The sequence below is a fragment of the Calliopsis andreniformis genome, unplaced genomic scaffold (genome assembly GCF_051401765.1).
Source record: "Calliopsis andreniformis isolate RMS-2024a unplaced genomic scaffold, iyCalAndr_principal scaffold0030, whole genome shotgun sequence".
NCBI classification, from domain to species: domain Eukaryota; kingdom Metazoa; phylum Arthropoda; class Insecta; order Hymenoptera; family Andrenidae; genus Calliopsis; species Calliopsis andreniformis.
Window position 1 is genome coordinate 4,690,620 of NW_027480439.1, and position 14,144 is coordinate 4,704,763.

Here is a 14,144-nt window from a genome sequence, read left to right on the forward strand (position 1 = left end):
ACAATCCTCAACCTTCAATACTCAATACTCAATCTTCAATCCTCAATCCTCAATCCTCAATCCTCAATCCTCAATCCTCAATATTCAATCCTCAGTACTCAATCTTCAATCATCATCCTCAATCCTCAATTCTCAGTCGTCAATCCTCAGTCATCAATCCTCAATCTTCAATACTCAATCGTCAATCCTTAGTCCTCAATCCTCAATCCTCAATCCTCGTTCCTCAAACCTCAATCCTCAGCCCTCAGTCTTCATCCTCAATCCTCAAACCTCAATCCTGAATCCTCAATATTCAATCACCAATACTCAATCTTCAATACTGAATCCTCAAACCTCAATCCTCAATCCTCATTCTTCAATCCTAAATACCCAATCCTCAATCTTCAATCCGCAATCCTCAATCCTCAATCCTCAATCCTCAATCCTCAATCTTCAACCCTGAATCCTCAATCCTCAATACTCAAACCTCAATCTTCAATCCTCAATACTCAATCTTCAATCCTCAATCCTCAATCCTCAATCCTCAATCCTCAATCTTGAATCCTCAACACTCAATCTTCAATCCTCAATCCTCAATCCTCAATCCTCAATCCTCATTCTTCAACCCTCAATACCCAATCCTCAATCTTCAATCCTCAATCCTCATTCCTCAATCCTAATTCCCAATCCTCATTCTTCAATCCTCAATTCCCAATCCTCAATTTCAATCCTCAATCCTCAATCCTCATTTCTCAATCCTCAATCCTCAACCCTCAGCCCTCATCCTCCATCCTCAATCCTCAATCCTCAACCCTCAATCTTCAATCCTCAATTCTCACTCTTCAATCCTCGATCCTCAATCATCAATCCTCAATCCTCAATCCTCAGGCATCAAAACTCAACCTTCAATGCTCAATCCTCAATCCTCAATCCTCGTTCCTCAAACCTCAATCCTCAACCCTCAGTCTTCATCGTCAATCCTCAAACCTCAATCCTCAATCCTCAATATTCAATCATCAATACTCAATCTTCAATCCTCAATCCTCAAACCTCAATCCTCAATCCTCATTCTTCAATCCTAAATACCCAATCCTCAATCTTCAATCCGCAATCATCAATCATCAATCCTCAATCCTCAATCCTCAACCTTCAACCCTGAATCCTCAATCCTCAATACTCAATACTCAATCTTCAATACTCAATCCTCAATCCTCAATCCTCAATCCTCAATCCTCAAACCTCAATCCTCAATCCTCAATATTCAATCATCAATACTCAATCTTCGATCCTCAATCCTCAATCCTCAATCCTCAATCCTCAATCCTCAATCCTCAATCCTCAATCCTCAATCCTCAATCCTCAATCCTCAATCCACAATCCTCAACCTTCAATACTCAATAATCAATTTCCAATCCTAGATCCTCAATCCTCAATCCTCAATTTTCAACCCTGAATCCTCAATCTTCAATACTCAATCCTCAATCTTCAATCCTCAATACTCAATCCTCAATCCTCAATATTCAATCATCAATACTCAATCTTCAATACTCAATCCTCAATCCTCAATCCTCAATCCTCAATCCTCAATCCTCAATCCTCAGGCATCACTACTCAATCTACAATATTCAATCCTCAATCCTTAATCCTCAACCCACAATCCTCAACCTTCAATACTCAATACTCAATCTTCAATCCTCAATCCTCAATCCTCAATCCTCAATCCTCAATCCTCAATATTCAATCCTCAATACTCAATCTTCAATCACCAATCCTCAATCCTCAATTCTCAGTCGTCAATCCTCAGTCACCAATCCTCAATCTTCAATACTCAATCGTCAATCCTTAGTCCTCAATCCTCAGTCCTCAATCCTCGTTCCTCAAACCTCAATCCTCAACCCTCAGACTTCATCCTCAATCCTCAAACCTCAATCCTCAATCCTCAATATTCAATCATCAATACTCAATCTTCAATCCTCAATCCTAAAACCTCAATCCTCAATCCTCATTCTTCAATCCTAAATACCCAATCCTCAATCTTCAATCCTCAATCCTCAATACTCAATTCTCAATCCTCAATCCTTAATCCTCAGACCTCATACGTCAATATTCAACCCTCAGTCCTCGTCCTCAATCCACAACCCTCAATCCTCAGTCCTCAATATTCAATCATCAATATTCAATCTTCAATCCTCATCCCTCAATCCTCAATCCTCAATCCTCAATCATCAATCCTCAATATTCAATCCTCAATACTCAACCTTCAATCATCAATCCTCAAACCTCAATCCTCAATCCTCATTCCTCAATCCTCAATACCCAATCCTCAATCCTCAATCCTCAATCCTCAATCCTCAATATTCAATCATCAATACTCAATCTTCAATCCTCAATCTTCAATCCTCAATACTCAATCTTCAATCCTCAATCCTCAATCCTCAATCCTCAATCCTCAATCCTCAGGCATCAATACTCAATCTACAATATTCAATCCTCAATCCTTAATCCTCAACCCACAATACTCAACCTTCAATACTCATAACTCAATCTTCAATCCTCAATCCTTAATCCTCAATCCTCAATCCTCAATCCTCAATATTCAATCCTCAATACTCAATCTTCAATCATCATCCTCAATCCTCAATTCTCAGTCGTCAATCCTCAGTCATCAATCCTCAATCTTCAATACTCAATCGTCAATCCTTAGTCCTCAATCCTCAATCCTCAATCCTCGTTCCTCAAACCTCAATCCTCAACCCTCAGTCTTCATCGTCAATCCTCAAACCTCAATCCTCAATCCTCAATATTCAATCATCAATACTCAATCTTCAATCCTCAATCCTCAAACCTCAATCCTCAATCCTCATTCTTCAATCCTAAATACCCAATCCTCAATCTTCAATCCGCAATCCTCCATCATCAATCCTCAATCCTCAATCCTCAATCTTCAACACTGAATCCTCAATCCTCAATACTCAATCCTCAATCTTCAATACTCAATCCTCAATCCTCAATCCTCAATCCTCAATCCTCAAACCTCAATCCTCAATCCTCAATATTCAATCATCAATACTCAATCTTCGATCCTCAATCCTCAATCCTCAATATTCAATCATCAATACTCAATCCTCAATCCTCAATCTTCAATCCTCAGTACCCAATCTGCAATCCTCAATCCTCAAATCTCAATCCTCAATCCTCATTCCTCAATCCTCAATACCTAATCATCAATCCTCGATCCTCAATCCTCAATCCTCAATATTCAACCATCAATACTCAATCTTCAACACTCAATCTTCAATCCTCAATACTCAATCTTCAATCCTCAATCCTCAATCCTCAATCCTCTCGCATCAATACTCAATCTACAATATTCAATCCTCAATCCTTAATCCTCAATCCACAATCCTCAAACTTCAATACTCAATACTCAATCTTCAATCCTCAATCCTCAATCCTCAATCCTCAACCCTCAATCCTGAATCCTCAATATTCAATCATCAATACTCAATCTTCAATCACCAATCCTCAATCCTCAATTCTCAGTCGTCAATCCTCAGTCACCAATTCTCAATCTTCAATACTCAATCGTCAATCCTTAGCCCTCAATCCTCAATCCTCAATCGTCGTTCCTCAATCCTCAGTCCTCAACCCTCAGTCTTCATCCTCAATCCTCAAACCTCAATCCTCAATCCTCAATATTCAATCATCAATACTCAATCTTCAATCCCCAATCCTCAAACCTCAATCCTCAATCCTCATTCTTCAATCCTAAATACCCAATCCTTAATCTTCAATCCTCAATCCTCAATCCTCAATTCTCAATACTCAATCCATAATCCTCACACCTCAAACATCAATATTCAACCCTCAGTCCTCGTCCTCAATCCACAACCCTCAATCCTCAGTCCTCAATATTCAATCATAAATATTCAATCTTCAATCCTCAATCCTCAATCCTCATTCTTCAATCCTCAATACCCAATCCTCAATCTTCAATCCTCAATCCTCAATCCTCAATCCTCAATCCTCATTCTTCAATCATCAATACTAAATCTTCAATCCTCAATCCTCAAACATAAATCATCAATCCTCATTCTTCAATCCTAAATACCCAATCCTTAATCTTCAATCCACAATCCTCAATCCTCAATTCTCAATCCTCAATCCTTAATCCTCAGACCTCAAACATCAATATTCAACCCTCAGTCCTCGTCCTCAATCCACAACCCTCAATCCTCAGTCCTCAATATTCAATCATCAATATTCAATCTTCAATCCTTAATCCTCAATCCTCAATCCTCAATCCTCAATCCTCAATCATCAACCCTGAATCCTCAATCCTCAATACTCAATCGTCAATCTTCAATCCTCAATACTCAATCTTCAATCCTCAATCCTCAATCGTCAATCCTCAATCCTCAATCTTCAATCCTCAACACTCAATCTTCAATCCTCAATCCTCAATCCTCAATCCTCAATCCTCAATATTCAATCATCAATACTCAATCTTCAATCCTCAATCTTCAATCCTCAATCCTCAATCCTCAATCCTCAATCCTCATTCTTCAATCCTCAATACCCAATCCTCAATCTTCAATCCTCAATCCTCAATCCTCAATCCTAATTCCTCAATCCTCATTCTTCAATCCTCAATACCCAATCCTCAATTTCAATCCTCAATCCTCAATCCTCATTTCTCAATCCTCAATCCTCAACCCTCAGCCGTCATCCTCCATCCTCAGTACTCAATCCTCTATCCTCAATCTTCAATCCTCAATACTCAATCTTCAATCCTCATTCCTCAATCCTCAATCCTCAATCCTCAATCTTCAATCCTCAATACTCAATCTGCAATCTTCAATCCTCAAACCTCAATCCTCAATCCTCATTCCTCAATCCTCAATACCCAATCCTCAATCCTCAATCCTCAATCCTCAATCCTCAATCCTCAATCTTCAACCCTGAATCCTCAATCCTTAATACTCAATCCTCAATCTCCAATCCTCAATTCTCAATCCTCAATCCTCAATCCTCAATCCTCAATCCTCAATCCTCAATCCTCAATCCTCCGGCATCAATACTCAATCTTCAATGCTCAATCCTCAATCCTCAATCCTCAATCCTCATTCCCCAACCCTCAATCCTCATTCCTCAAACCTCAATCCTCAACCCTCAGTCCTCATACTCAATTCTCAATTCTCAATCCTCAATCCTCAATCCTCAATCTTCAATCCTCAATAATCAATCTCCAATCCTCTGTCCTCAATCCTCGATCCTCAATCCTCAGGCATCAATACTCAATCTTCTATACTCAATCCTCAATCCTCAATCCTCAATCCTCAATCCTCAAACCTCAATCCTCAATCCTCAATATTCAATCATCAATACTCAATCTTCAATCCTCAATCCTCAATCCTCAATCCTCAATCCTCAATCCTCAATATTCAATCCTCAATACTCAATCTTCAATCATCAATCCTCAATCCCCAATTCTCAGTCGTCAATCCTCAGTCATCAATCCTCAATCTTCAATACTCAATCGTCAATCCTTAGTCCTCAATCCTCAATCCTCAATCCTCGTTCCTCAAACCTCAATCCTCAACCGTCAGTCTTCATCCTCAATCCTCAAACCTCAATCCTCAATCCTCAATATTCAACCCTCAGCCCTCATCCTCCATCCTCAATCCTCAATCCTCAATACCCAATCTTCAATCCTCAATACTCAATCTTCAATCCTCGATCCTCAATCCTCAATATTCAATCCTCAGTACTCAATCTTCAATCATCAATCCTCAATCCCCAATTCTCAGTCGTCAATCCTCAGTCATCAATCCTCAATCTTCAATACTCAATCGTCAATCCTTAGTCCTCAATCCTCAATCCTCAATCCTCGTTCCTGAAACCTCAATCCTCAACCCTCAGTCTTCATCCTCAATCCTCAAACCTCAATCCTCAATCCTCAATCCTCAATCCTCAATCCTCAATCCTCAGGCATCAATACTCAATCTACAATATTCAATCCTCAGTCCTTAATCCTCAATCCACAATCCTCAAACTTCAATACTCAATACTCAATCTTCAATCCTCAATCCTCAATCCTCAATCCTCAATCCTCAATCCTCAATCCTCAATATTCAATCCTCAATTCTCAATCTTCAATCGTCAATCCTCAATCCTCAATTCTCAGTCGTCAATCCTCAGTCATCAATCCTCAATCTTCAATACTCAATCGTCAATCCTTAGCCCTCAATCCTCAATCCTCAATCGTCGTTCCTCAATCCTCAGTCCTCAACCCTCAGTCTTCATCCTCAATCCTCAAACCTCAATCCTCAATCCTCAATATTCAATCATCAATACTCAATCTTCAATCCCCAATCCTCAAACCTCAATCCTCAATCCTCATTCTTCAATCCTAAATACCCAATCCTTAATCTTCAATCCTCAATCCTCAATCCTCAATTCTCAATACTCAATCCATAATCCTCACACCTCAAACATCAATATTCAACCCTCAGTCCTCGTCCTCAATCCACAACCCTCAATCCTCAGTCCTCAATATTCAATCATAAATATGCAATCTTCAATCCTCAATCCTCAATCCTCATTCTTCAATCCTCAATACCCAATCCTCAATCTTCAATCCTCAATCCTCAATCCTCAATGCTAATTCCTCAATCCTCATTCTTCAATCCTCAATACCCAATCCTCAATTTCAATCCTCAATCCTCAATCCTCATTTCTCAATCCTCAATCCTCAACCCTCAGCCCTCATCCTCCATCCTCAGTACTCAATCCTCTATCCTCAATCCTCAATACTCAATCTTCAATCCTCATTCCTCAATCCTCAATCCTCAACCCTCAATCCTCAATCCTCAATATTCAATCCTCAATACTCAATCTTCAATCACCAATCCTCAATCCTCAATTCTCAGTCGTCAATCCTCAGTCACCAATCCTCAATCTTCAATACTCAATCTTCAATCCTCAATCCTCAATCCTCAATCCACAATCCTCAACCTTCAATACTCAATACTCAATCTTCAATCCTCAATCCTCAATCCTCAATCCTCAACCCTCAATCCTCAATCCTCAATATTCAATCCTCAATACTCAATCTTCAATCACCAATCCTCAATCCTCAATTCTCAGTCCTCAATCCTCAGTCACCAATCCTCAATCTTCAATACTCAATCTTCAATCCTCAATCCTCAATCCTCAATCCTCAATCCTCAATCCTCAATATTCAATCCTCAATACTCAATCTTCAATCATCATCCTCAATCCTCATTCCTCAATCCTCAATACCTAATCATCAATCCTCAATCCTCAATCCTCAATCCTCAATATTCAACCATCAATACTCAATCTTCAATCCTCAATCTTCAATCCTCAATACTCAATCTTCAATCCTCAATCCTCAGTCCTCAATCCTCAATCCTCAATCCTCTGGCATCAATACTCAATCTACAATATTCAATCCTCAATCCTTAATCCTCAATCCACAATCCTCAACCTTCAATACTCAATACTCAATCTTCAATCCTCAATCCTCAATCCTCAATCCTCAACCCTCAATCCTCAATCCTCAATATTCAATCCTCAATACTCAATCTTCAATCACCAATCCTCAATCCTCAATTCTCAGTCGTCAATCCTCAGTCACCAACCCTCAATCTTCAATACTCAATCGTCAATCCTTAGTCCTCAATCCGCAGTCCTCCATCCTCGTTCCTCAAACCTCAATCCTCAACCCTCAGACTTCATCCTCAATCCTCAATATTCAATCATCAATACTCAATCTTCAATCCTCAATCCTCAAACCTCAATCCTCAATCCTCATTCCTCAATCCTCAATACCCAATACTCAATCCTCAATCCTCAATCCTCAATATTCAATCATCAATACTCAATCTTCAATACTCAATCTACAATCCTCAATACTCAATCTTCAATCCTCAATCCTCAATCCTCAATCCTCAATACTCAATCCTCAGGCTTCAATACTCAATCTACAATATTCAATCCTCAATCCATAATCCTCAACCCACAAACCTCAACCTTCAATACTCAATACTCAATCTTCAATCCTCAATCCTCAATCCTCAATCCTCAATCCTCAATCCTCAATATTCAATCCTCAATACTCAATCTTCAATCATCATCCTCAATCCTCAGTCATCAGTCCTCAATCTTCAATACTCATTCGTCAATCCTTAGTCCTCAATCCTCAATCCTCAATCCTCGTTCCTCAAACCTCAATCCTCAACCCTCAGTCTTCATCCTCAATACTCAAACCTCAATCCTCAATCCTCAATATTCAATCATCAATACTCAATCTTCAATCCTCAATCTTCAATCCTCAAACCTCAATCCTCAATCCTCATTCTTCAATCCTAAATACCCAATCCTCAATCTTCAATCCGCAATCCTCAATCCTCAATCCTCAATCCTCAATCCTCAATCTTCAACCCTGAATCCTCAATCCTCAATACTCAATCCTCAATCTTCAATCCTCAATCCTAATTCCTCAATCCTCATTCTTCAATCCTCAATACCCAATCCTCAATTTCAATCCTCAATCCTCAATCCTCATTTCTCAATCCTCAATCCTCAATCCTCAATCCTCAATCTTCAATCCTCAATTCTCAATCTTCAATCCTCGATCCTCAATCATCAATCCTCAATCCTCAATCCTCAGGCATCAATACTCAATCATCAATGCTAAATCCTCAATCCTCAACCCTCAATCCTCATTACCCAACCCTCAATACTCATTCCTCAAACCTCAATCCTCAACCCTCAGTCCTCATACTCAATTCTCAATTCTCAATCCTCAATCCTCAATCCTCAATCTTCATTCCTCAATAATCAATCTCCAATCCTCAATCCTCAATCCTCGATACTCAATCCTCAGGCATCAATACTCAATCTTCAATACTCAATCCTCAATCCTTAATCCTCAATCCTCAATCCTCAAACCTCAATCCTCAATCCTCAATATTCAATCATCAATACTCAATCTTCAATCCTCAATCCTCAATCCTCAATCCTCAATCCTCAATCCTCAATCCTCAATATTCAATCATCAATACTCAATTTTCAAACCTCAATCTTCAATCCTCAATACTCAATCTTCAATCTTCAATCCTCAATCCTCAATCCTCAATCCTCAATCCTCAATCCTCAGGCATCAATACTCAATCTACAATATTCAATCCTCAATCCTTAATCCTCAATCCACAGTCCTCAACCTTCAATACTCAATACTCAATCTTCAATCCTCAATCCTCAATCCTCAATCCTCAATCCTCAATCCTCAACCGGCAATATTCAATCCTCAATACTCAATCTTCAATCATCAATCCTCAATCCTCAATTCTCAGTCGTCAATCCTCAGTCATCAAACCTCAATCTTCAATACTCAATCGTCAATCCTTAGTCCTCAATCCTCAATCCTCAATCCTCATTCCTCAAACCTCAATCCTCAACCCTCAGTCTTCATCCTCAATCCTCAAACCTCAATCCTCAATCCTCAATATTCAATCATCAATACTCAACCTTCGATCCTCAATCCTCAATCCTCAAACCTCAATCCTCAATCCTCATTCTTCAATCCTAAATACCCAATCCTCAATCTTCAATCCGCAATCCTCAATCCTCAATCCTCAATCCTCAATCCTCAATCTTCAACCCTGAATCCTCAATCCTCAATACTCAATCCTCAATCTTCAATCCTCAATCCTAATTCCTCAATCCTCATTCTTCAATCATCAATACCCAATCCTCAATTTCAATCCTCAATCCTCAATCCTCATTTCTCAATCCTCAATCCTCAACCATCAGCCCTCATACTCAATCCTCAATCTTCAACCCTGAATCCTCAATCCTCAATACTCAATCCTCAATCTTCAATCCTCAATCCTAATTCCTCAATCCTCATTCTTCAATCCTCAATACCCAATCCTCAATTTCAATCCTCAATCCTCAATCCTCAATCCTCAATCCTCAATCCTCTGGCATCAACACTCAATCTACAGTATTCAATCCTCAATCCTTAATCCTCAATCCACAATCCTCAACCTTCAATACTCAATACTCAATCTTCAATCCTCAATCCTCAATCCTCAATCCTCAACCCTCAATCCTCAATCCTCAATATTCAATCCTCAACACTCAATCTTCAATCACCAATCCTCAATCCTCAATTCTCAGTCGTCAATCCTCAGTCACCAATCCTCAATCTTCAATACTCAATCGTCAATCCTTAGTCCTCAATCCTCAGTCCTCAATCCTCGTTCCTCAAACCTCAATCCTCAACCCTCAGGCTTCATCCTCAATCCTCAATCCTCAGTCCTCAATATTCAATCATCAATATTCAATCTTCAATCCGCAATCCTCAATCCTCAATTCTCAATCCTCAGTCCTCAATCTTCAACCCTGAATCCTCAATCCTCAATACTCAATCCTCAATCTTCAATCCTCAATACTCAATCTTCAATCCTCAATCCTCAATCCACAATCCTCAATATTCAATCATCAATACTCAATCTTCAATCCTCAATCCTCAATCCTCAATTCTCAATCCTCAATCCTCAATCCTCAATCCTCAATCCTCAATCCTCAATCCACAATCCTCAACCTTCTATACTCAATAATCAATCTCCAATCCTAGATCCTCAATCCTCAATCCTCAATCCTCAATCTTCAACCCTGAATCCTCTATCCTCAATACTCAATCCTCAATCTTCAATCCTCAATGCTCAATCTTCAATCCTCAATCCTCAATCCTCTATCCTCAATCCTCAATCTTCAACCCTCAGCACTCAATCCTCAATCCTCAATCCTCAATCCTCAATCCTCAACCCTCAATCTTCAATCCTCATCACTAATCTTCAATCGTCAGTCCTCAATCCTCAATCCTCAATCCTCATTCTTCAATCCTCAATACCCAATCCTCAATCTTCAGTCCTCAATCCTCAATCCTCAATCCTAATTCCTCAATCCTCATTCTTCAATCCTCATTACCCAATCCTCAATTTCAATCCTCAATCCTCAATCCTCATTTCTCAATCCTCAATCCTCAACCCTCAGCCCTCATCCTCCATCGTCAATCCTCAATCCTCAATCCTCAATCTTCAATCCTCAATTCTCAATCTTCAATCCTCGATCCTCAATCATCAATCCTCAATCCTCAATCCACAGGCATCAATACTCAATCTTCAATGCTCAATCCTCAATCCTCAATCCTCCATCCTCATTACCCAACCCTCAATCCTCATTCCTCAAACCTCAATCCTCAACCCTCAGTCCTCATACTCAATACTCAATTCTCAATCCTGAATCCTCAATCCTCAATCTTCATTCCTCAATAATCAATCTCCAATCCTCAATACTCAATCCTCGATACTCAATCCTCAGGCATCAATACTCAATCTTCAATACTCAATTCTCAATCCTCAATCCTCAATCCTCAATCCTCAATCCTCAATCCTCAATATTCAATCATCAATACTCAATTTTCAAACCTCAATCTTCAATCCTCATTACTCAATCTTCAATCCTCAATCCTCAATCCTCAATCCTCAATCCTCAATCCTCAGGCATCAATACTCAATCTACAATATTCAATCCTCAATCCTTAATCCTCAATCCACAATCCTCAACCTTCAATACTCAATACTCAATCTTCAATCCTCAATCCTCAATCCTCAATCCTCAATCCGCAATATTCAATCCTCAATACTCAGTCTTCAATCATCAATCCTCAATCCTCAATTCTCAGTCGTGAATCCGCAGTCATCAATCCTCAATCGTCAATACTCAATCGTCAATCCTTAGTCCACAATCCTCAATCCTCAATCCTCGTTCCTCAAACCTCAATCCTCAATCCTAATTCCTCAATCCTCATTCTTCAATCCTCAATACCCAATCCTCAATTTCAATCCTCAATCCTCAATCCTCAATCCTCAATCCTCAATCCTCAATCCTCAATCCTCAATATTCAATCATCAATACTCAATCTTCAAACCTCAATCTTCAATCCTCAATACTCAATCTTCAATCCTTAATCCTCAATCCTCATTCCTCAATCCTCAATCCTCAAACCTCAATCCTCAATCCTCAATATTCAATCATCAATACTCAATCTTCAATCCTCAATCCTCAATCCTCAATCCTCAATACTCAATACCCAATCTTCAATCCTCAATACTCAATCTTCAATCCTCGATCCTCAATCCTCAATATTCAATCCTCAGTACTCAATCTTCAATCATCAATCCTCAATCCCCAATTCTCAGTCGTCAATCCTCAGTCATCAATCCTCAATCTTCAATACTCAATCGTCAATCCTTAGTCCTCAATCCTCAATCCTCAATCCTCGTTCCTGAAACCTCAATCCTCGTTCCTGAAACCTCAATCCTCAACCCTCAGTCTTCATCCTCAATGCTCAAACCTCAATCCTCAATCCTCAATCCTCAATCCTCAATCCTCAATCCTCAGGCATCAATACTCAATCTACAATATTCAATCCTCAGTCCTTAATCCTCAATCCACAATCCTCAAACTTCAACACTCAATACTCAATCTTCAATCCTCAATCCTCAATCCTCAATCCTCAATCCTCAATCCTCAATCCTCAATATTCAATCCTCAATTCTCAATCTTCAATCATCAATCCTCAATCCTCAATTCTCAGTCGTCAATCCTCAGTCATCAATCCTCAATCTTCAATACTCAATCGTCAATCCTTAGCCCTCAATCCTCAATCCTCAATCGTCGTTCCTCAATCCTCAGTCCTCAACCCTCAGTCTTAATACTCAATCCTCAAACCTCAATCCTCAATCCTCAATATTCAATCATCAATACTCAATCTTCAATCCCCAATCCTCAAACCTCAATCCTCAATCCTCATTCTTCAATCCTAAATACCCAATCCTCAATCTTCAATCCGCAATCCTCAATCCTCAATCCTCAATCCTCAATCCTCAATCTTCAACCCTGAATCCTCAATCCTCAATACTCAATCCTCAATCTTCAATCCTCAATCCTAATTCCTCAATCCTCATTCTTCAATCCTCAATACCCAATCCTCAATTTCAATCCTCAATCCTCAATCCTCATTTCTCAATCCTCAATCCTCAATCCTCAATCCTCAATCTTCAATCCTCAATTCTCAATCTTCAATCCTCGATCCTCAATCATCAATCCTCAATCCTCAATCCTCAGGCATCAATACTCAATCTTCAATGCTCAATCCTCAATCCTCAACCCTCAATCCTCATTACCCAACCCTCAATACTCATTCCTCAAACCTCAATCCTCAACCCTCAGTCCTCATACTCAATTCTCAATTCTCAATCCTCAATCCTCAATCCTCAATCTTCATTCCTCAATAATCAATCTCCAATCCTCAATCCTCAATCCTCGATACTCAATCCTCAGGCATCAATACTCAATCTTCAATACTCAATCCTCAATCCTTAATCCTCAATCCTCAATCCTCAAACCTCAATCCTCAATCCTCAATATTCAATCATCAATACTCAATCTTCAATCCTCAATCCTCAATCCTCAATCCTCAATCCTCAATCCTCAATCCTCAATATTCAATCATCAATACTCAATTTTCAAACCTCAATCTTCAATCCTCAATACTCAATCTTCAATCTTCAATCCTCAATCCTCAATCCTCAATCCTCAATCCTCAATCCTCAGGCATCAATACTCAATCTACAATATTCAATCCTCAATCCTTAATCCTCAATCCACAGTCCTCAACCTTCAATACTCAATACTCAATCTTCAATCCTCAATCCTCAATCCTCAATCCTCAATCCTCAATCCTCAACCGGCAATATTCAATCCTCAATACTCAATCTTCAATCATCAATCCTCAATCCTCAATTCTCAGTCGTCAATCCTCAGTCATCAAACCTCAATCTTCAATACTCAATCGTCAATCCTTAGTCCTCAATCCTCAATCCTCAATCCTCATTCCTCAAACCTCAATCCTCAACCCTCAGTCTTCATCCTCAATCCTCAAACCTCAATCCTCAATCCTCAATATTCAATCATCAATACTCAACCTTCAATCCTCAATCCTCAATCCTCAAACCTCAATCCTCAATCCTCATTCTTCAATCCTAAATACCCAATCCTCAATC